This window comes from Canis lupus, chromosome 28, assembly GCF_048164855.1.
Source record: "Canis lupus baileyi chromosome 28, mCanLup2.hap1, whole genome shotgun sequence".
In the NCBI taxonomy this organism is placed as follows: domain Eukaryota; kingdom Metazoa; phylum Chordata; class Mammalia; order Carnivora; family Canidae; genus Canis; species Canis lupus.
In genome coordinates, this window is record NC_132865.1 from 25,971,432 (window position 1) to 25,996,735 (window position 25,304).

General features: G+C 39.8%; 1 protein-coding gene and 1 pseudogene across 5 annotated transcripts in view; one reads left to right on the forward strand and one right to left on the reverse strand.

The window, feature by feature from the left end:
• Positions 1 to 25,304, forward strand: part of CRH (corticotropin releasing hormone) — a 201,973-nt gene that overhangs the window by 33,018 nt on the left and 143,651 nt on the right. The gene's annotated exons all lie outside the window — the stretch shown is intronic.
• Positions 1,992 to 17,462, reverse strand: LOC140620041 (ubiquitin-associated protein 1-like; annotated as a pseudogene).

Genomic DNA, 25,304 nt, shown 5'->3' on the forward strand with positions numbered 1-25,304 from the left:
AACTGTCTTCAGCATCTGCTGACAGTGGCATAGTTTGTGTTCATTATTCTGATGCAATGGGGTATCTGGGCAAGGGGCACAGAGGAGAGGAACATGGCCAAGACCCAATGGCTCTCCTTGTGAATATTTAAAAGCCATTTAAATAGATTTCTTTTTATCTCCTAATTTCCTATTGATGACAGCACTGAAACTACTTGTCTCATTTTTCAAATCAAAGCTTCCTAGAGCAAAATGGCCTGGAGACTGAACAGCTCTTGAAGCTCTATTAATCATAAGGGTAAGGACAGGGAGCCCAATAAACTGTTCAGGGGGTGGAAAAGTACTTACGACCACCTCTCCCTTCAGCCAGCCTCTTCACATTGCTCCTTTGAGGCTGGTTTCTTGTGAAGGGTCTTTTTCCCCCCGCTCAGAAATGACTTTATAAGTACCTTTTTTTTTTTTTTTTTTTTTAACATACACCTATTGATTTCTCTCAAAGACTTTTACTAGAGTCAGATAGCTGTGCCCTGGGCCAATCTGATGTGTCTGCCCTCAGAACATATGACTCTCAGAAGGCATCATGAGGTCCTAAGCCATAGTCTGCATTGGGCCATTGTCTCCCTTAGGTTTAGGAACCAGAGTGATGTGGGCTGGAATCCTGCCTCAACCATTGTTACTTGGACAAGTAACTTAACTTTGGTTTCTTCATCTGCTCTGTCCCTAGTGGAATAACTGTCCCTAGTGGAATAACAATATCTGTCTCCTAGGGTTATTTTTAGGATGAGTGATAATTGTCTCTTTTCTTTTTGTCACTGGCAAATCATGTACCAGCTCTGTCTTTCATCTGTTGTGTAGCTATAGAATTTTCAGAGCAGTGCTAGTTTGGTAAAGTGTTGGGGCTTTGAGGCTACTCTCCAGAGCTCCAGACATAAGATCCTGAGAAAACACTGTTTATTAATTTCAAAGCTTGGCTTGGGGTGCTAGTAGAGATTACATGGCATGAGGGCTCTAAAGCCTCTATAGGCCCTCTTGGTTATCTACTATTTATCAACTTTAGCTCCATAAAATTAGTGCAAGTTATTTCATTCTCTCTCTAGATTTTTTTCCTGTGTATTTAGATCTTTAGTGATTTACAACATAATATAAAACAAACAAAAGAGACTGATTTCTGTGACTAGATGTTATTCATTGTGTCATCCTAGAGCAGGGGGCTGGAGGAAGAGGCTATTCTCCAAGGAAAATTGAGGTAGAGTTAGTGCTGGACTACTAAAATCATTGCCTGTTTCTCCTTCATGCAATGTGCGGGAAGTGGCCAATGATTTCCTAAGCTGATGACTGTTTCCTAGGTCATAGGGCTCTAGAACCCTGGGTATCAGAGGGATGTGGTCCAAACCAAGCCAGAAGAAACCAACTGGGGCAGGAAAGATGGTAACTGACTGGCAGAGTAGCAAACTCAGCACCCTATGGGGAAAAGAGCATTATTTGCTCCTCAGAGACATTGAAGAACTAGTATAACACTAAGAGACTTTGTTAAAAGGAGAAAAGGACAAACCTGGAAGAACCTATCAGTTGTATTCAACTTAGATTAGAGTTCAGTCTACCAGTGCAGGGGAGGAAAGCAGCTAGGCCTAAAGCAGCACTAAGTCTGGTCCTCCCACTCCTTTTCCCTGACTTCTTTGGCCTGAAGAAACCTGGGCCAGGTTTCTGTTCGACATCTGCAGACCCCAGAAGGACTAGAGAAATCTCTCTGGAGGGCCGAAGTGGGAGGGACCCTTCTAAAAATACAAATACAGTTAATATGGAAGAAGCAAGGGTAGTTCTGGAGGTTTTCACATGCCCAAATATTTCCTACTTTTCCTCCAGCTCAGCTGTTAGCAAGTACAGTTTCCCTACCTGACCTTTTATCCCCAAAAGAAAATTGGTAAGTGTGCCCCTTCCCTTTCCCCAGACATGTACTCCTTGGGGCCTCCTGTGGTAGAGGTCCCATGGCAAGGCCTAGGCAGGGCTTAGTCTCAACTGGCTCCTGCTGGGGCCTTGAGATCCTCCAAAGCATTGTCCTGGTCATTGCCTTCCTTAATGGGTTTCAGTTCAAAGCCTGTTTCCTTAAATTTGCTCAACTGAAGAGATTCTATCATATTTTCTTCTGAACACTGGTGCATTTCCAGAGCCTCTTGCACTATAAGAGGCTCAATGCCCTTCTCACATAGCTGTCCATGTGCAGAGATAGTTGAGAATCTATCCAATATTCTCTCCTTTCTTCTTCATGGCTCTCAGGACACACTCAGGTGAATAGCTCATGTTGACCACTTTCTCCATACACTTCCACTTACTGGGGGACAGTGTCTGCAGTTCAGAATAGGCCTGGGGACAATTGGGAGTGTTGGGTACTTGTGACACTGAGAAATTAGGAGGGACTCTGGGACCCATATTTGCAGATGATGATTCTTCTGTGTACACAGACAAGATAGAGAGGGAAGGCATCTGAGGAGGTTAGGGTTGGCACTTCTATGCCACTGTCTGAGTTCAAGCCCAAGAATATGATGCCTATTAAACTCCCTGGCACTGTTTTCAGTAGAAGGCTTTAGAGAATTTCAGAAGATGTCGTTGTGGGAGCAGGATGTGCTTTGTAAGGTGCTTGTCAGCTTGGCTGTCTTCTGATTGCTATCATTAGAGTCAAGTTTGGGAAAGGACTAAGATTTGATATTGCTTACTACAGGAATGGGTTGAGGAGGGACACTTTGGAAGACAGTGACATCTTTTCATAGTTGCCCAACTGTGGTAAGGTTATAAAGCCAGTGGTTTTATAAAGAGGCTTGATGTCTAGATTAGCCTGCTTCAGGATCTCATCCTGTAACACAGAGCCTCCTCTGGGCAAGTTACTGTCCAATAATGGGTCTAATGGCTCCTACTAGAATGTTTCTCAGCTCTTCCTTCTCAACAATAGTTTTTAACTCCAGGTTATCAAATGGGCTTTCTTCACATTCAAAGTCAGCAGGATTGAAATCTGCCTTTGTGTGGAGTGGGCTGAGAACTTTCTGTCATTGCTGCTGACCCAAGTTGGGATGAGGATGCTGTTGTGCTGTAAGCTGCAAGGATGGGGTTAATAGGAGATGGCTATACTGTGAGTCTTAGAGAAGCTAATTTTGCTGTCACTCTCTGGGCTACTCTTAGCATTCACTTTAACTCCTACTTCCTTAGCTTTGTGCTGATTCCCACTGGGTTTCTTAGATTCTTGGATTTTCTTAATATCTTCAGTCCACTCAATAGTTTACTTTTACAAGGAGAAGTCAGACTATATTTTTCTGACAACCTGTAAACAATCAGGTAAGGAGAAGCCAATAGATAGATTAACTTCACCTGTTGTCTTGAATTTGTCTCCCATCTTAAATGGGACATCATCAAGGTAACTGAAAATTTCATGAAGATCTGCACCCAACTTCTTAGAAGCTGTTTAGAACCTGAATGCCACTGCCATGCCAGAAGCTGGAAGGTGTGTACTCTGGCTGGCCTCCCAAGCTCAGTCCCCACCAAGCTCCTGATGTCTCCTAGGGAGAACAAATGCCTCCACCTCCAGCTCTGCCCACCCTGGGCCAGGCATCACCATAGCCATTGCCATTAATACAGCCACCAATGTTGAAATCCTTTCAATTCTTTTTTTTTCTTTTTTTTTTTTTTTTAGCTTGTAAAAAGATAGTAAAAGTCTCTACTGTATATATTTGCTGGAGGATTAATGAGAACTTCATATCCCACTTGCCTGCTTTATTTTTTCATTTAGGTACCTTTCATGATTTTACTTACTTTACATTTTCCTTGTTTATCTTCACAAAAGTCTGCCTTTTCCAAAGTAAGCTCTATGAAGTCAGAGATTTTGTCATGTCTGCTTACTGCTCAGTTGCCTAGCACATAGTGCCTCGTAAATAATAGATACTAAAATATTTTGTTGAGTGAATGAATATGGAATAGTGCCTGAAACATAGTAAGCACTGCAAAAATGTGAACTTCTTTAAAAATATCATTAGCTACTATCAGGGCTCTTAGGTGGCTCTGTCAGCCAAACATCCAACTTGAGTCAGGGTCATGAGTTGAAGCCCTGTGTTGGGCTCCACTCTGAACATGGAGCCTACTTAAAAAGTAAAATTATTAGCTACTGTCTATATATTGGGAGTAATAAAATATCTTCCTCATGGAGTAGGATAAGAGATAAATAATGTACCTGGCATAGTACACAGTAATCCTTCAATAAGTGGTGACTGGATTATGTATGAGTGATTGTTAGTCATTTTCAGCAAAAATATTTTGTGAAGAAAGCACTTGTAGTTAGGTTCTCTGCTACTCTGTGTTTCAGCTTTAAGTTTTTTAAAAATTTGACTTCATCCTTGGGTGAAGGATGAAAAAGGGGTACAGGAAGAGACTTGAATAGGCAGTGAATATTAGACAACTTAATTTGATTTAATTTAATCTTTAAGTCTTAATTTAAATTCCAATTAATTAGAATACAATGTAATATTAGATGCAGGTATGGAATTTAGTGATTCATCACTTGCATACAACATCCAGTGCTCATTACAACAAGTGCCCTCTTTAATACCCATCACGTATTTAACTCATCCCACCCCACCATCCACTTCCCCTCCCATAACCATCAGTTTGTTCTCTATAGTTAAGAGTCTGTTTCTTGGTTTACCTCTGTTTTTTCCCTCTGAATTCATTTGCTTTGTTTCTTAAATTCCACATATGAGTGAAATCATATGGTATTTGTCTTTCTCTGACTAACTTATTTTGCTTGGGATAAAACACTCTAGCTCTATCCATATTGTTCCAAATGGCAAGATTTCATTCTTTTTGATGACTAATACGCCATCATGTATGTGTGTATGTGTATATATATATGTATATATGTGATATACATGTGATATATATGTGATATATAGGTATGCATATATATATATGGTATGTATACATACCACATCTTTATTCAGTCATCAGTTGATGGACATTTGGGCTCTCACAATAGTTTGGCTATTATTGATAGTGCTGTTATAAACATCAGGGTGCATGTGCCTCTTCGAATAAGTATTTTTGTAGCCTTGGGTAAATACCTAGGACTGCAGTTGCTGGATTGTATGGTAGTTTTATTTTTAACTTTTTGAGGCAGCTCCAAATAGTATAAACACATAGATCAATGGAGAAGAATAGAGAACCCAGAAATGGGCCCATAACTATATGGTCAACTAATCTTCAGCCAAGGAAGAAAGACTATCCAATGGAAAAAGACAGTCTCTTCAACAAATGGTGTTGTAAAAACCAGATAGTGACATGCAGAATCATGAAACTGGACCACTTTCTTACTTCATATACAAAAATAAATTCAAAGCAGATGAAAGACTTAAATGTGAGACTGGAAACTGTCAGAATCCTAGAGGAGAACACAAGCAGAAACCTCCCTTGACCTTGACTGTTGCAACTTCTTATTAGACACTTCTTTGGAGGCAAGGGATACAAAAACAAAAATGAACTGTTGGGATTTCATCAAGACAAAAGGCTTCCACACAGTAAAAGAAATAATCAATAGGGAACCCCGGGTGGCGCAGCGGTTTAGTGCTTGCCTTTGGCCCAGGGCGCGATCCTGGAGACCCGGGATCGAATCCCACATCGGGCTCCCGGTGCATGGAGCCTGCTTCTCCCTCTGCCTATGTCTCTGCCTCTCTCTCTCTCTCTCTCTCTCTCTCTCTCTCTGTGTGACTATCATAAATAAATAAAAATTAAAAAAAAGAAAGAATCAATAAAACTAAAAGGCAGCCTATAACTGGGAGAAGATATTTATGAATGACATATCTGATAAAGGGTTAGTATCTAGAATCTATAAAGAACTTACCAAACTCAACACCCCCAAAAAACCAAATAATCCAGTTAAGAAGGGGGCAGAAGAGATGAATAGACACATTTCCAAAGAAGACATCCAGATGACTAACAGACACATGAAAAGATGCTCAACATGACTCATTATCAAGGAAATACATATCAAAACCAGGGTGAGATACCACCTCACACCTGTCAGAATGGTTAAAGTTAATGACACAGAAACAACAGGTGTTGGCGAGGGTGTGGAGAAAGGGGGGGCCCTCTTGCACTGTTGGTGGAAATGCAGGCTGATGCAGCCACTCTGGAGAACAGTTTGGAGATTATTCAAAAAGTTGAAAATAGAACCATCCTATCTATGATCCAGTAATTACACTACTAGATATTTAGCCAAAGGATACAAAAATACATATTTGAAGGCGTCCACACACCTTGATGTTTATAGCAGCATTATCAGCAATAGCCAGACTATGGAAAGAGCCCAAATGTTCATCAACTAACTAATGAATAGAGATGAGCTGTGTGCGCACACACACACACACACACAGGCATGTTACTCAACTATCAAAAAGAGTGATGTCTTGCTATTTACAATGACATGGATGGAGCTAGACTGTATTATGCTAAGCAAAATATGTCAGAGAAAGACAGATACTGTATGAATTTCATTCATATGTGGAATTTAAGGGAAAAAACAGATAAACATAGGGGAAGGGAGAAAAAAAGAGGGAGGCAAACCATAAGAGACTTAACTGTAGAGAACAAACAGGGTTGCTGAAGGGGAGGTGGGTGAGGTATGAGCTAAATGGGTGATGGGTATTAAGGAAGACCCTTGTGGTGATGAGCAATGAGTGTTATATATAAGTGATTAATCACTAAATTCTGCTCCTGAAATAAATATATGTTAGTAAACTATAATTTAAATAAAAACTTGAAACAAAAAAGAAAGAAAAGGAATAATGTCTGAACAGAATGAGGAGTTGTACTCCTGTTGAACTGGAACATAAGGTATATGTAATGGACCTACTCAAGTTAGAGCTAGAAAGGTAATTCTGGATCTGATCGTGTGGGATCTTGAATGCCAAGTTAAAGTGTTTAGTTCATCTGACAAAGGAGACATACCCATACCTTCCAGGGAGCAAACTGATTAGAGTCATAGGAAGATAAATTGGTCCATGGTCAACAGTGGAGATGAATGAAAAAAGGACAGATGTGAGAAATATCCTCAAGAAACTCTTGTCAGGAATTGGTAATAATTGAATATGAGATGAGGAACTGGCGTAGATTTGAACTTGGGTGATTTTCTATTTCTATTAGTAGTAGTAGTAATAGAAATAATAGTAGAAATAGAAATAATAAAAAGAGAAATCATAAAATAATAGAAAAAGAAAATCATAAAAAAGAGGATATTTTTTGAGGGGGAAGAAAATGAGTTTGTAACCTGTTGAGTTTAAGATATTAATGGAACATGCAGTTTGTGATGGAATTTGAGACTCAAGGCAGGATGAGAGATGTAATTTTCATTCATTCATTTGTCCAGTGAATATCATTGAGCACCTAGCACATACCAGACACTGTATCAGTCATTGGGAATACAAAGATGAAAAGCATAAACCCTGACTGCAATTTCCTTTTTGCCATACCCAGCTTTTTAACTGAAGTGTAAGAGGAAGACACTCCTCTATTGATAACTTTAAATTATCAAGATCAACAATATAACAATTGTAATATGTATGATTCTTAATATGTTTCATTACTTTTATGGTTATAGACTTATATTAGAAGGGGTTTCGGGATCCCTGGGTGGCGCAGGGGTTTGGCGCCTGCCTTTGGCCCAGGGCGCGATCCCGGAGACCCGGGATCGAATCCCACATCGGGTTCCTGGTGCATGGAGCCTGCCTCTCCCTCTGCCTGTGTCTCTGCCTCTCTCTCTCTCTCTCTGTGTGACTATCATAAATAAATAAAAATTAAAAAAAAATTAAAAAAAAAAAGAAGGGGTTTCATCATGAAAACATAACTGCTTATAATTTATAACCTAGGGTTCAAGGAAATCCTGATGTAATGATCTTAAACAGTTTGAGGATATAGCTGTGTCTGACTTTGACCAATGATTAGGTTATCATTTCATCAGCGTATCTAACATAGTGAGCATAGGAAAAAGAGTAAAAAATACTTCTGTTTTTGAGAAAGCCTTCTGTTTCTTAAAAGCTTAAATTCGGTGGATAGATCTGAATCATCTTTATTTCCTCACAGTACTTAGCACAATGCCTCATAGGCATTTAATAAATATATATTGAATGAGCGGATGAGTGAATCTATGAGTCTTCAGGTCTCCTGAAGCAAGTGAATCAGCTGGATAACTGCCAGGAATTCCTTTGCCACCCCAACTGGGGGCAGGACTGATGTCTCCTGGGTTTTACGGAGGGGGATAGGTGAAAAAAAGAAGGCAAGGTTTGTTTTACTTTATGCAGGTAAAAATTGGAAGATATAGAATAGTGAATGGATAAGCTTATAACTGAAATGCCATCTGTATGATTGTCTAAAGATTTTAGGAAGAAACTTTCAATCCCTTAGCTCATGTAAACTGGAATAATTGGCACTCTGGGCTATGTAGTTGTGTTACTTGGCACAAAGAGAACAAAAATGTATTAAGTGTGTTATAGGGAGATCAAAAAAGACTAAGAATAAATTGAGATCATAACCTTTCCCAGTCATTTTTACTTTGGGCTGATGTCTGAATTATCCATTTTGGAGTCACATGATTCTGTCTACTGCTAGACTGCCTGGTATGCTTGGAGCAGCGGCAATTAATTCAGCGGCTCCATGGCTCACTACTGACAGACTGTACTGAAGAAGTTCAGCATATCAGTGAGAGAAGACTGAAGATTAAGGATGAAGAAGCAAATGGAACTACTGCTACATCCCTGGATAAAATCATCCCAAGGCCAAAAAGGATATTAATCACTCTCTCAGCCTTCAAGGGGAGAAGCCCAGGAAAGCAACTCAACTTTAGACTCTGCTATAATTGCTTCAAAGAAGAATTAAAGGATACTCAACTTCAAAGCATGGGACCAAGAAATGTGGGTTTAAAGTATGAGAACATGGTAACCATGCTTTTAAGGAATCGAAACATATGTTATGAGATACTTACTCTGATATTCTCTTTCACTGACAATTTCCTGAAGAATTAATAATTAGTTCTCTTATTGCAATGAATGCAAAAAGTAGGAATCAGGAAACTCACACTAATGTGCATTAATTACTACTTTGACCAGATAAATTAAAATCAACAGGTCTTTAGAACTTAAAAAGCTAACCATATGAAGGCAGTTGTTTTTTACAGTAAAGCATTCTTGAAAATGGCACTGTAGACAGATTGTTATAAACCAGATAATGTTTCCTAAAAGGAACAATATTGTACCTAGAGGTTTTTTTTTTTTTTTTAATTTATTTATGATAGTCACACACACACACACAGAGAGAGAGAGAGAGAGAGAGGCAGAGACACAGGCAGAGGGAGAAGCAGGCTCCATGCACCGGGAGCCCAATGTGGGATTCGATCCCAGGTCTCCAGGATCGCACCCTGGGCCAAAGGCAGGCGCTAAACCGCTGCGCCACCCAGGGATCCCTGTACCTAGAGGTTTTTAAAATAATATCGTAAAAGCAATGGTAAAACTAAATTTGTATCCTCTATAATAACTGAAAAATTGTGGTCCAGGTTAGAGTATGCAGAATGGTCAAATAGGGTTCTATATTTTATTTTATTATTTTATTTTATTTTTTGGGTTCTACATTTTAAAATACTTTATAAGATTTAAAATATTATACAAATTCTATTATTAAACATGGAAATAAGGGTATATTAATTCAAGAGAGTTGTTCCATGAAGCCTACACAAAGCAGGGATTTATTGTGTTAAACAGTTGAACTACAGTTAATATGCTACTTAGAATAAACAGTATTAAATATCTAATTAGTGACAGTTTTTCTTGTTTTTTTAAATTCAAAGCTTGCTTTGCTATTTTTTCTTTTCTTTAAAAAGAGAGGTAGTTTGAATGATTCATTTCCAAGAATTAGAATTATTTCTTTTTTTCTTAATTTCTGGTGGTAAAGTTAATAGCAAAATAATTTGGTTAGGGTTATAGTTGAGGTAGTGTGTGCTTAGTTTATATGGCTACTTCTAATAATGCTTCCTTCCATTTTCTGAAGTAAAAGTACTTTCACTTCCTAATACCTGCAGTCTTTTCAAATGTACAGGTGTTATCCAGGCTAGTATATTGGGAGGACATTCATTCATTAATTCATTCAGCAAGTATTTTATTGAACATCTACTATATGCCAGACACTGTAGGTAATGGGATATAAGAGTGAACAAGAGGGACAAGGTGCCAGCCTTAAAAGGGCTTATGTGTCAAGAAGGGAAAAATAAGATGATGAGTTAGAGAGTGGGTTAGGGAGAGATATGTGTGTTGGGAGTCATGTAGATGGGGTGATCAGAGAATGATTTTCTGAGGAGGTGATATTTGCTCTGTCATTTAAAAAAATATATTTTATTTATTTCATTTCATTATTTTATTGTTTTATTTTATTTATTAATTAGAATGCAGGAGCACAAGCAAGGGGAGCAACAGAGAGAGGGGGAGGAAGCAGGCTTCCTGCAGAGCAGGGAGCCTGATGCAGGGCTCAGTCCCTGGACCCTGGGATCATGACCTGAGCCAAAGAAGGCAGACATGCTCTACTGACTGAGCCACTCAGTTGCCTCTGCTCTGTGATTTGAATGACAAAGAAAGGTCAGTCATATGACAGTGATCTGAGAGTAAAGGGCTTCAGAAAAGGGAACAGCAGCAAATACCAAGGCCTAGAACAAGGATACACCAGGTAAAATATAGGCTGCCTAGTTAAGTTTGAATTTGAATTTAAATTTGATAAACAATGAGTATATACTGTCCCAAATATTGTATGGGTCATACTTATACAAAAAATAATTCATTTTTATCTGAAATTCAAATTTTATCAGGCATCCTGTATTTTTATTTGCTAAATCTGACAACTCTGTAGTCTAGGGTGTTCAAGGAACAGAAAGAAGTCTGCTTTTGCCAGAACACAGTAAGTGAGGGGGGTTGTGGTAGACTGTAAATTTGGAGATATTGGTAGGGGCTGGATTATTTAGAATTTGGATTTATCCTAAGTGGAATGAGAAGCCACTGGAGTATTTTAAGCAGGGGAATAAGGCAGTCTGTTAAATACATGGGTAGACAAGAAAAAGATGGTTACATGTTAATTATATCTTGTGTTCTCTTCTTGATATAGGTGTGTGTGTGTGTGTGTGGAATACCTTTACAAATGGAAATTTCTTTAATGAAAGGGAAATGTTTGCCCTGCTCTTAGAAGGGCAGAGAGCTCCTCCAGGGTCTACTGCTTCTCAGTTACCTTCAGCTCAAGATAATCCTTATGCCCAAGTGGCATATTTTGAGATGACATATTCTGATTCCCTTCAATACATTTTACATTTACGTTCCTATTCATCTTATAGGTGCAAAAGCTCTTTGAGATTTTAGATCCTGGCCCTTTTTAAGTTCAAGGCAATCTGCTGCTTGACAATGTGTAGTCCCTCTCTGCCCTCCCCATCCATACCAGTTCTCCTAAAAAGTCTGTATTAAAAGCAAAAGAATAAAGTTATCAGGAGGGATTTCAGTAGTTGAGGGAACCTAATTGTATAAAATCAGTCTGTCTTTTTGGAAAGTTACTGAGTTATCTCAAATAACATAGATCTCACTTCCTAAATCAAAGTCACATTCACTGCCCATTATTACACTTTCCCCTCTGCAGTGCTTCCTTACTTGATTAGATTCCATCATTTGCACTGAGTTCAGATAATGTTCCTATGATCTTAGCTCCTATTGAACCCCTGCGCTTGATTCATAGCACAGGAAAAGCCATGGTTCTGACACTTTGAGTCCCTGAACTCTTGCATCAACTAAGTGTCAGCAAAGGACCCGAGGACGGAAACATAGTTCATTGGTTCCTTAACTCGCACCCCATAGACCTGTGGGCCAGATGGGGAAGACTCTTAACTAAAGCCTGGGGACTTAGGAATGCTTCCCTTTCAGTCATGACCTGGAACAGCAATTGTGATGGGGAGCAAGACTGATGCCACGTGCCTGAACTGAGGCTTTCTCCTTAATGAGGAAGAGGCTCCCTGGCCTCCCACAGTTCAGGAAGGAGGCAGAACCCAGCAGCACTACATCCTCACTTTCTTTCCGTCCTTAAAACTTGGTTCAGTGTTTCTTTGTGATATACATCACTTCTACCAGCTGTGAGGGCAGGAGGAAAAGCAATTAAGGGCATTATTAATCACCAAGTTCCCACAGAGAAGGGTCAAACTGCAGCAGGATTAGACAAAGCAACAACAATTCTATCACCAACAAAGTTATAAAAGTAGATAGCTCAACATTTTAGAGCTATATTTGGGCTTATTCTTTCTTAGCCCTAAAAAATATTATTGAAAGTGAACATCCCAGAGGTGATTAAAAACTTGCCTTCCTCTGAGTTTTGGAATTGAGTTCTAGCAATATTTGAGTTTGGCAATTTTTGAGTCTCCTTCGGGAGGCTGTGGCAAAGTGAATTGGAAAATGTATCTGTGGTTTTGTAGATGAGAAAGGGTTTCTGCTTCTTATTGTACGTGTACTAGAATTTCTTCACTAAAATCCATGGAAAGTGGGACACCTGGGTGACTCAGCAGTTGGGCATCTGCCTTCGGCTCAGCTCAGGGTGTGATCCTGATCCAGGATCAAGTCCTGCATTGGGCTCCCTGCGGGGAGCCTGCTTCTCCTCTGCCTATGTCTCTGCCTCTCTCTCTCTCTCTCTCTCTCTCTCTCTCTCTCTCTGTGTGTCTCATGAATAAATGAATAAATCTTTTTAAAAAATCCATGGAAAATGAGAAAAACTTTTTATGGAATTCGTTTTGTAAATGCATTTAAAATATCTGTTGAAATTGTTAATTTTATAACATTAGTACTATCCAAATTTTTTGAAGCAGGGTGTTTCTTTTGGTGACAACCCATCACCCAAAAGGAACATTCACAGAGGGGCCTGCTGATTACTGCCTCTGAATGATCAGACTGCTCTTAATGCTGCCTTTTGTGTGATTCTTTCATATTAATTTTCTCATTTAATCAGTCAAGAAATATTTATTGAAGATCTGTTGTGGGTCAGGGTTATAGTAGAGAATAAAACAGGCACATCCTCCTTCCTCATAAAATTTATAATCTAGCAAAGAAGACAAATGCTAAATAGACCTAAACATAAATTATAGATATCACATTATTTTATCTTTAAAACCATGAGTATGAAAAAAAAAAAACCATGAGTATGTACATCTAAGAAATCTCACATTTTCTTAACACCTGCTAATTATATTATTCATGATGGCAACATCTAAGGCAACAGGTGGTTGGCTTAGATGCAAAAGATCAATCACTTTTCAATTATATTACTGACTCTGATATGCTTGCCTCAACTGGGGAAGAAGCTTTAGCAGCAAGTTTTGCTATGTGAGAACACTTTGTAAGGTTTTTTAAGAGTGTTTTGGGGAATTGAGTCAGTTGAGATGGTGGAGTGGGGAAGAAGGAAGAAAGTATAAAGTATAAGGAACTTTAATTTTATAGCTTTAACCCAAATACCCTGAAAGCAGATGGGCTCAAGGAAACACAAGAAGGATAAGAAGGGAAATCCCAGGCAGAGCCAAACAAATGTTCATTGGATCAGCAACTACAGTCCCAGGTGGGGAGGAGGAGGCTCAAATTTCCTCATTCCCAGGACTTTTTCTTTCCTTTATACTCTAAATAACTTCTCTGGTCTCAGAGGGGACTTCACAGGGGACTATGAGAAGTAATTAGTGTTTAAATAGCCCCTTTGAGATCTAGGGAAAGTTACAAGGTAGAATATAATGGTTTAGGGTTGAGATCAACCAACAGTTTAGCTGGGGTCACTGGGGCAGCCACTGAAAAGCAAAAAAACGTTACCTAGCAAGAAGTATTAGCAGAATGCCTAGGGATAAATTGAAAAGAAAGGGATAAATGGATATTGTCAAGTCCTAGGTATAGTCTGGATTAATACTTCCTTTCCATGGTGTCCCAAACCACCTCCTTCTTTGTTCAGTGCCCTGGCTGTATAGGGTGTTATAAAGAAAACCACGGGCTCAAATGGAGTCACATATGCTAGGCAAGGTCCCCAAACCAGGGCTTAATACTTAACCTAACTGCAGTTGCAGTCTCCCCTAGAAATATATTAACCAATTGCTCAGGGATTTTCTGGTCAGCTGCAGTGAGGTAATCTGCCACCTTATATATGAGGTCATCTACCTTATAAGACCTCCTGGTGTTCCACCTAAGGAAAGTGACCTTGCCGGAAACAATCTCTTTCTTTTCTTTTACTAGTAACTTCCTTGCACCATCCTTCTTCCCATAAAAACTGTCCATTGTACAACTCCTTGGAACATCTCTCCACTTGCTAGATAGGTTGCTGTCGGATTCATGAATCGTTGGATAAAGCCAATTAGATCTTTAAATTTACTCAGTTGCATTCTTGTTCTTTAAAAAGGACAAAGGGGAACAACTCATCCAAAAAGAACTTCTCATGTTCTTCCTAAAATAATAGTAATTTTGCCAAAAATTTTAAATGCTACACAACACACAACGGAAGTAGTTAAGATCAGTTAAGACTGTCCCAAACCCCGGTATTTAAAACCATTGGCCCTTTGAGAAGATTAGCTCCTGTTAAGTTGTTAGTAACCAATCAGTATTTGCCTATTTCTTGGTGAGGGGAAGGGCCAATATTTTTTGATTTATTGGTTTATATTTCTATTATGACTTTATTCAAAGACTTATATTATGATGTAGTGATTAAAGGCATGGAACTCAGAGCACACTGTCCAGGCCTCACTATTTCTCAGCTGTGTGATCTATCTATCTTTCTTTCTTTCTTTCTTTCTTTCTTTCTTTCTTTCTTTCTTTCTTTCTTTCTTTCTTTCTTTCTTTCTTTCTTTCTTTTTTTCTTCTTTCTTTCTTTCTTTCTTTCTTTCTTTCTTTCTTTCTTTCTTTCTCTTTCTCTTTCTTTCTTTCTTTCTTTCTTTCTTTCTTTCTTTCTTTCTTCTTTTTTTTAAAGATTTTATTTATTTATTCATGAGAGACACAGAGAGAGAGGCAGAGACACAGGCAGAGGGAGAAGCAGGCTCCATGCAGGGAGCCCGATGCGGGACTTGATTCCTGGACCCCAGGACCATGCCCTAGGCCGAAGGCAGGGGCCGTACTGCTGAGCCACCCAGAGATCCCCCTCAGCTGTGTGATCTTGGGAAAATTACTTAACCTTTCTGTTCCTTGATTCCCTTATCTGTAAGAAGGCGGTAGTTATAGTACTATGGTATAAGTTTATTTTGAAGACTGAATGAATGTGTGTATGTGCTTTAGAATAGCACTTGGCACATGGTCAATCCCCAAAAGGGTTAAATATTATTATTTGAATTATTTAGGATAACTTTCCTGCTCTTGAGAACAGACATGAGCCAAATTTAATTTGGCTGGTAGCTGTGACTTTTGTCAGTTGCATTGATGGGACAGGCATGCACAAGTGGATGAATCTTTCCTTAAGGATCATTTGTCTGGTTTGTAATGAAGTAAATGTAACCCTTGGGTCCCTTGAAGGACCCACCCAGGCTAGATCATAATAACACTTATGTGTCAGGTACTTTCTATGTATCATTTAATTAAATCTTCACAGAGAACTCCAAGAGGAAGTACTACGATTATTCCCCATTTTATAGCTGAGAGAAATGAGGCATAGGGAAGTTAATGAAGAAAGTGCACAAAGTCAAACAGCTGGAAAATGGTAGAAAGTGAGTTTTCAAGCCCACTTATCTGACTCCAAAGACAGCTCTTAACAATGCTGCTGTGCTATCTTGACCTCTTTTAAGCAAGCACTTGCCCAACAAATATGAGAGAATACCTTCTCGGAGCCCTCCAGGAAGCCAATAGCAAGGCCTCCACTTACAAACAAAATGCACACAATGTCCCAAAAGGAACTTGTGCCATTTGATGGAGGAGAATCACACATGAGGAAATGAAGGGACTAGAGATGATTCCTAAGGTAACTTTTAAAATTAAGTCCTGAGATGGTATGCAAAAGATTTCAATAATATACTCCCAGTCCTTCATGTAGTCATCAAGATCATTTGCTCCTGGACCTGGAGGTGACCTACCACAGGACTCTTCGAGTTTCTTGCCGCTTGGGATCCCCATTTGAGCTTCTCCAGAGGTGTTCATTCACTCTGTGCTCAGCTGGTCCCTTCCAGCTATTGCCACACAATCCTCAAGCTAGTGTCTTATGAGTTTAGGAATTCTCTTTGAGCAAGGCACTGATTAGTGATTGTTTTTGGTGCTCTGTTTAAATTTTCACAAACCCAATAGCTTAAATGACATAAATTTATTATCTACAGTTATGGAAGTTAGAAGTTCCAACTTGGGCCTCCTTTGGACTAAATTCAGGGTAGAACTACATTTGATTCTGAAGGCCCTAGGGGAAAATATGTGTCCTTTTTTTTAAAAAAATTATTTATTTATTGGAGCGCAAGCAGGGGGAGCAGTAGAGGGAGAGGGAGAAGCGGACTCCCCACTGAGCAGGGAGTCTGATGCAGGGCTCCATCCCAGGACCCTGGTATCATGACCTGAGCTGAAGGCAGATGCTTAACTGAGCCACCGAGGTGCTCCCATTTCCTTATCTTTTTCAGTGTCCTTGGCCAGTGGCCCCCTTCCTCTGTCTTCAAAGCAGGCAATGGCCTACGGAGCCTTTCTCATATAGCCTGTTGTCCCATCTGCACCTGTTGTCTCATCTGTCTCTGACCGTAGCAGGAAAGATTCTCTGCTTTGAGGATTCATGTGATTAGATTTGATCTGCCTGGATAATCCAGGATGATTTTCAGAGTTTAAGGTCCTTAACTTTAATCACATCTGCAAAGTCCCTTTGCCATGTAAGGTACTGTATTCACAGTTTCTAGGGATTAGGACATGGATATCTTTGGGAGGTCATTATTCTGCATACCACAGGAATGAAACTGAAACTGTGTTTAGTGCCATCAGTTTAGAGTGCAAAAAATGTTACCCTGTAGCGGTTTTCCAATTGCTACCCCTGGACCCCTACCTGCCTTTTTAGCCAGAGGTCCTGGATGAGGTGAGGCTGGGAGGGGGCCCTCCAGCGATCAATTCGTGAACACCAGGAACTTAATCTGGGAGGTCAACCTGAGTTAATATTGCCTTGCAGGGAGGAAAGTGCTCAGTACTACAAGAGCACTTGTTCTAACCTGCTGCCGCTGCTCCTACCCACTGGTGTCACTGCCCCAACCTGGGCATCCAGTCCACTTTCAAGGGCTATGCTACAGAAAGTGTGGTGGTACTGAAGTTGCCAAGTACAAAGCTTACTGCCATTGCCATTGCTGCACTGACCAGAACTTACTGGGGAAGCAATTCTTCCCTTACCCATGGCACCCCATGCCCAAGCAGCCCCAGGTTCTCAATAACTTCCTTTAGTGAAATGGTCTTTTCCATTGACACTTCTGTGGGGTCAGCTGTCATTAAGGCCTAGTAAGAATCCTTCCCCTGATCCATGACCTTAGGGTGACCCTGAGAAGTACTGTTGAGTTTCCCTGCCTCTCAACACAGGTGACAATTACGGTAACTTTGAAGGAGGAGGCAAAGGAGGTGGGGTTCTTACTTCCTTCCTGTTGGTCCCTACCTGCAGCCTCTGGGCTTCTTATGCAAATTCACCCACTCCATCTTGGTCAGCCTTTGAGCTTAGTCTCTCAGTGGGGTGAGGGAGTTGGACCTTGATGCCAGTACAGTGTCTGTTAGTAATTGAAGGGCATTTTGGTGACTTGTCTAGGAAAAGTGAAAAAATGAAGTCTTCAAGGCAACTCCATGGGGCTACTATCAGAAACTAAGGAATAATTAGCAATTTCCAAAAGGCAAATTTCTTTTTTTTTTTTTTTAAGATTTTTATTTATTTATTCATGAGAGAGAGAAAGAGAGAGAGAGAGGCAGAGACACAGGTAGAGGGAGAAGCAGGCTCCATGCAGGGAGCCCGACGTGGGACTTGATCCTGGGTCTCCAGGATTATACCCTGGGCCAAAGGCAGCGCTAAACCACTGAGCCACCCGGGCTGCCCCAAAAGGCAGATTTCTTTAGTAAAAAATATTTAAAATACCATCTCACTGGGCATCACACCAGCACTTCAAACATTTTTGTTTCAGGACTCCATTACACTCTTAAAATTAATTGATTGATTCTTCCAGTTTTGGTTGATGTGTGTTGGAGCTATTGGTAGTTTCCATATTAGAAATTAAATCAAGTATATATTAATTCATTAAAAACCTGCATTAGATATTTGTATAATTAACACATTTTTATGAAGACTATATTTTCTAAGACAAAATTTGAGAGAAGAGTCACCTTGTTTTACATTTTTGCTAATTTCTTATATTTGGCTTAATAGAAAACAGTTGAGTTTTTCATATCTGCTTCTGCCTTCAGTCCGTTGTGAGATCACAGTTGACCAGCTATCCTGGGGTAATTTCAAATTGTGTGCAAGAATGCTTTGGAGATGGTAAAGCAACATTAAAATGCTAGTTTGCTGTTTCTATATAGGGCTGCTAAAACAGGAAGTAACAAGAAATTCCTCCTTTGAGGCTCATCACACCTTTCTGATTAAACACAAGAGAACTCAGCCCACCCAGACATGAGGTGTTTGTTTCTTCTTACAGAGTTTCAGAAATAACATTCTCACAGAAACTTAGATGAAAAAAGTCCATCAATTACCAAAGTAAATCTGACTCCATGCTAGACAAATTATAATTCCAAGAGATTTGATTGGGAAGACTGGATGGCTCTATATTACGTTAAAAGAGAGTTTTGACATACTACCCCCTCTTCAAATCTATATACCTTTGAGAGGTAGGTATTCTGAGGCTTAGAGAGATTCATGGAAAAATTACCTACTAAAATGTCACACAGTTCTGATAAATGGTAAAACTGGGAATCCAGCCAATTGATTGCAAGTTCAGTAGCTTTTTTCCATTGCATTACAATGCTTTTGAGTGGTTTATCTCCTGCTCATGGGACTCTGAAAAAGAGGCAAGTAGAAAAAGCATGTCTAATTTGGAGGGAAGAATATAGGAAAAAAAATTTAACCATGGCTGCAGCACATACACCTGTGGGAACTATTGCATTCAGGGATTATGGTGTCTTGGGAAATGGAATGGGAAAACGTAGGACACTAGATCATCAGCAGCAGGTAGGCTAAGGATCCTTGAGTCAGATTTTCTCCTTCACAATTATATCCAACTCTGTCTCTGATTATAATGTGTTGACAAAGAAAGAGCCTGAAGGTAGATAATTAGCTCATTAGGTACTATTATGTGAATGCTCCTAAAGTTGAAGACGCTTTTCTTTTTTTTTTTTTTTAAGATTTTATTTATTTATTCATAGAGACAGAGAGAGAGAGAGAGAGAGAGAGAGGGAGAAGCAGGCACCATACGGAGAGCCTGACGTGGGACTCCATCCGGGGTCTCCAGGATCACGCCCTGGGCTGCAGGCGGCGCTAAACCGCAGCACCACCAGGGCTGCCCATGAAGATGCTTTTCTTTTGCTGCAAGTGGCACCCCGAAGATCTTGAGTGATTTACCCATCCAGCTACCTACTAGGCCTAGAGTAGTGAGGGACAAGAAATGATTGCTTGTTGAGTGTTCTATTTCTCTTTAGAGGGCTCTCCATTATCTTCCTAAACAACCCTCAGAAACAAGCATTTTGCTTTTCTAAAATGGCATAATCAGATGGATACTTCCCAGTTGTCTTAATTGACTTGTCTACAGCACAAAATCATTTGAAAAGACTTCTGTTAGTTTCCCTTGAGTTCTCTGATACCTATGTACCTCAGCTCCTTACTACTTCTGATAGTATGATGATGATGATGATAATGATCCAAATTAGTCTGTTCTGGAGGCTTCTCTTGTTGGCTATCATTTAAATGATGATGTTACATGAAACTCTGTTCTCTTTTCCTTGTACTTTTCCTAGTCAATGCATTTATTCTTTTGGGTTCAACATCCAATTATTTACTGATAATTTAGAAAGTTTTATCTCATGTCCAGATTTCTCTCAGTCTTTTGGAGGTTCTACATTCTCTTGAAACCAAACATGTCCAAAATGGAACTCATTTTTACTTCTGTCTTTCAACTTACTTTTCCTCTGATGTTCTCTACCCAGAAAATGGCACCACCAATTATTTAATTGTATAAATCAGTGGCTTAGGAGTTACACAGGATGCTTCTCTCTCTTTTGTCCTGTAATGGGAAACTATTTTTCTCCTCGGTTCTCAATTACTTCTGACACTAGATGTGTGAGAACTTTTTTCATACCACACAGTCCTGCGATTCTCAATGATACTGACAGGGTATCCTCCAAATTTGACTCAATTCTGACACTATCTATCTGAAGATAGATTAAAGACTCAGTTTTACAAGGCTTTCCATATTTCAGATGCCAATCTCAAGTCTAGACTGTTACTTATATTTTTGACTGACTGGCTATAAATCAGGGTTCCTATTGGTGCCACTCTTCCGCACCTTCTAGGTCTGTTAACCTAGAAACTCATCAAATCTTGTTTAAGAGTTTTCATAGTGTTTAATCTATAGTTCTTCCTTTCCCCTGCCCAGACATTAGTGGGTGGGGCTGAAAGTTTCAATCCTGTAATTACTTGGTCTTTCTGGTGACCCATCCTGAGGCTATCTAAAGGCTCCAGCCTAAATCACTCATAAACATAAATCAGGGGTGCTCAAAAGGGGCTCCTTACGAATAACAAAATACACTCCTGTCATGGGGGAAATTTCAAGCATTCTAACAGTTCTGCCAGAAACTAGGCACAAAGACCAAATACATTTTTTATTATACCACACATCCCATATAGTCAATCACTAAGCTTAATTCTGGCATGATATTAAATTGGATTTATTTTTGCAGTGACTCCCAGCAGGGAGAGAGACAACTCTGACTTAGGTCTTCCTCCCACCAATCCATGCTCTACAGCCTTGTCTTTCTGAATGTAGACCTGATGATACCACTCTACCTCCTAAACCTGGGTGGGTCCTCATTGTTCCTAGGGCATATGTTATTTTCCCACTTAATTTCTTGCCATTCCATTTCCTTGCACTCTACACATCAAACCATACTAATTTTCTTTTAACTCCTAGAACAAACTGTGCCCTTTGTCTTGCTTCCTGATTTTACTCTCTTGGAATAGTTCCCCCTCTTTTCTTTACCTCTGTGCCTAACTTAATCTTCAAGTTTAAGCCAAAATATCAGTCCTCAGGAAGTCTTTTCAGGGAAGGCTAACTATTCCGTGTGCTCGCATAGTACACAGAACTTTACCCTGGCTCTTACCGCAGTGTGTAACAGTTGCCTATTTACTTGTCTGTGTTCTTAACTGTGGTGTAAGTTCAGTTAAGGCAGGAACCATGGCTACTTTGTTCAAGGTTATACCTCCAGCATCTAGCATTATTTTTGAGATATATTTTAAGTGCTCTTGGGCAAATTATTTAACCTCTTTTTGTCTTTCAATTTACCAGACTGAAAGATGGGAATAGAAATAGTACCTATTTTATAGGATTGCTCTGAGCAATGTCTATATATTTAGAACTTAGAGTGGGGATTCTCTTAATATTCATGTTTGAACAAATTCTGTCATGTAACTTTGGAAACGTCGCATCTTGGCTCACAGAGCCAATGTAGAGACAGCAGAGCCCAATGAATAAAACATGGATCCTGGGGGTGCCTGGGTGGCTCAGTTGGTTAAGTGTTTGCCTGCGGTTCAGGTCATGATCTCAGGGTCCTGGGATCAAGTCCTGTGTCAAAATCTCTGCCCAGTGAGGAGAATGCTTCTCTCTCTCACTTTCCCTCTGTGCTTCCCTCCCTCCTCCTCAAATGAATAAAACCTTTAAAAACAACAACAACAACAATAACAAAACATGGATTCTGAAGCCAGGTTGCTTGGTTCAAAGGTGGATTCTTAGACTTGCAAGTTGTGTGCCCTTGGGTAAATTATGCCTTCAGTGCCTTCTGATTTACCCATCTATAAAATGGGAATAGTAGTTGTATCTATCTCATAGGGTTGTTGTGTCTCTAGCATGTATGTAGTAAGGATATTGTAAATATTTTTAAATGAAATAATACAGAGAGGAGGAATGATTGTTATGCAGACATTTGGCACCATATGATTATCAGTGGCAGTTGATGTAGAATGCCTTCTCCGTGGGTTATGGTTCCTGCTCAAACACCAAAGCAGGTCATCGATGGCCCATATATTGGCTATCCACACCTGCTGTTGGATAGTTTCCAGGACCCAAACTTCGTAATGGAATGCAGCCAGTTCTCTACGGGAGTACAATGTCTGTGAGGCAGGTGCCTGAGCACTGATGACTTTCAGGTCAAGATCCACATAACTGCTACAATTTGCAATGCCATTTAATGTAAATAAATGGCAGCAGGTGTAGGAGGTAGGCTAGATTTGAATGAGCTGCCGCAGGTGGGCTCTCCACAGATAAGAGCTCTGTGTCTGAGGTTTGACAGACTTTATGATTATTTCTGACAGTGGGAAGAACAACTGCCCTTTGCCTAAACTCTTGTCACACTTTGTCTGAAGGTAAATGCTGACATGTTTGTGATAGCTCAGTTCATTTACCTTGGAAAGCACAAATAGCCCCCAATTATTCAACATGAGGCCTCTCTTCTGTTCTCCCTCCTACTGTCTAGCTTTTCACAGTTTCTGTATGAAGTAGCTCATGCATAAGAAGGCATTAAATTAAATATGTCCCTTTTACTGTTCACTAATAGCTTTGGTGAAAGGATTTTAGGCCAAAAAACTAGAACCATTGGCCAGAACATAGAGTATGAACTAGCCATGTGTTATGGGTTGAATTGTGTCCTCCCAAAAAATATATGTTGGAGTCCTAACCCCCATTACTTCCGAATCTTCCATGTAAGAAGATACACGGAGGAAACAGCTATGTATAAGCCAAGTAGAGAAGCCCACATTAGATCCTTTCCTCAAGTCCTTAGAAAGAACCAACCTTGCCACAACCTGACCTTAAGCCTGTAGTTTCCAAAACTGTGAGACAGTACATTTTTGTTTTGTAAGCCACCAGGTTTTGGTACTTTATAATGGTAGTCTCAAGAAACCAATACTGGATTTAAATTCTTACTTAGGTGTTTCCTTCTCTTTGTACCACTATTGCTTGTGTATCCATCACTTTCCCTAGCGAGTTGCCTAGGGGAAGATAATCAGTGGGTGTGAGAGAGCCTTCTAGCCTCTGTCAGTGAAATTGCTAGACTCCAGTCTCCTTGTCTACCTCTTTGCTTCTTCAGTAGTCATTAAAGAGCTCTTGCTATTGTTTTTGGTGCTCATTTCTACTCTAGCCTATGGTCTTAGCCATTGCTATTGATCTAGCCAGTTCCAAGAATAAGAGGAACCTATATATCTCTGTCTGACCAACATTTATGAAACTTGTTTGACCACAGAACGATTTTGTCATATGACACATGGAGCATCTTTTGGGAATTACTACCCATAGTGCTTTTGATGTTCTGGGAAAAGATCAAGCTGACTTTTCAAGGAGGAATCAGTATTAGACACTGGAGTGGGAGACAGAGTTCTTGGAATTCCCTTAGGATGGACATTATAGTCATTAATCTAAAGCAGATAACATCAGACTAGATAAGTCTCTGTTGTGAGGGACTATCCTGTCCATTATAGGATATTTAGCAGTATCCTTAGCCTCTGCTCATTAGATGAGAGTAGCAGCTACTTCCCACTCATAACAACCTAAATGTGTCCAGGCATTGCCAGATGTGCCATTTGGGAGCAAAATTGCTCCTGGTTGAGAACCAGTAATCTAAGGTTACTTTAAAAAGTTCACAAATTGACACTTATTTTCCATATTAAAAATACCAAGATGAGGCACTTGGGTAGCTCAGTTGGTTAAGTGTCTGCCTTCGGCTCAGGTCATGATCTCAGAGTCCTGGGATCAAGCCCTGAGTTTTTGGGCTCCCTTCCTAGGGGGAGTTGCTTCTCCCTCTCCTTCTTCCCTTCCCCCCTGCTTGTGCTCTCTCTCAAGTAAATAAAATCTTTTTAAAAAAAGTACCAAGTTAAAGAAGTAAATACTGAATTGTGTGTAGGATAAGGTAGAAAGGATAAGGTAGAGGGATAAGGGATAAAGTAGAAAAGAAGGGAGGGATAAGGTAGAAAGGTAGGAACCTCCATGGAATCATTTGCAAAGAGATGGGGAAAAGGGACACAAATCCAGACACCATTTATTCTGAGATCTCTGTGAGTTTACTGGTATCCTAATAACTTTCCCATTTTTGCTGATTTTGTTATTGATTGGATATTTCTCCTTATGGCACGTATCAGTAAAACTCTTAAGGCACAAAGAATCTGTGTGTTTTATTTTTATTTATTTATTTATTTTTAATTAGAGAATGTTCAAAAGTGTGAACTTTTTAAAAAATATTTTATTTATTCATGACAGAGAAAGAGAGAGAGAGAGAGAGAGAGAATGAATGAATGAATGAATGAATGAATGAATCCGGCTCCGAGCTGGGAGCCTGACACGGGACTCCATCCCCGGTCTCCAGGAGCACACCCCAGGCTGAAGGTGGCGCTAAACCGCAAGGCCACGGGGGCTGCCCGAATCTGTGTGTTTTAGGCAACAAAAACAATTAGAGAAGGTACACATATAAATAATCTATTTGGTAGAAGACTCTTGAACCAAAGCAAAGCTCTGTTCTGCCTTAGGATCTTTATATAGGGTACTTATCTACCTGGAATGCATTTATCTTAAGATCTCAAACATTGCTTTCAAGGAAAGACATTTCCTGACCCTTCTCTCTAAAGTATTGCTCCCTGAGGCATAAATTTTTTTTTAATTGAAGTAGTTAATTTTATTCCAATCAAGGGACAAAGATTTTTTTGAATTTTATCTTATGGGTACTTTGTTGAAAATGTTCTTTATTGTGTGTATGGTAATTTGACCCACATTACTAAAAAAGTATCATAAAGTCATGTATGAGGTGAAGAAAATCCTTTTAAACACATCTCAGGAGATCCCTGGGTGGCGCAGCGGTTTGGTGCCTGCCTTTGGCCCAGGACGTGATCCTGGAGACCTGGGATCGAATCCCATGTCGGGCTCCTGGTGACTGGAGCCTGCTTCTCCCTCTGCCTCTGTCTCTGCCTCTTTCTCTCTGTGTGACTATCATAAATAAAAATTAAAAAAAAAACATTCCTTTATAAAAAAAAACACATCTCAGGGGAAAATGTCAAGTGGGTGATTTAGTAATTTATATATTGTTAACAGACTATAATACAATTTC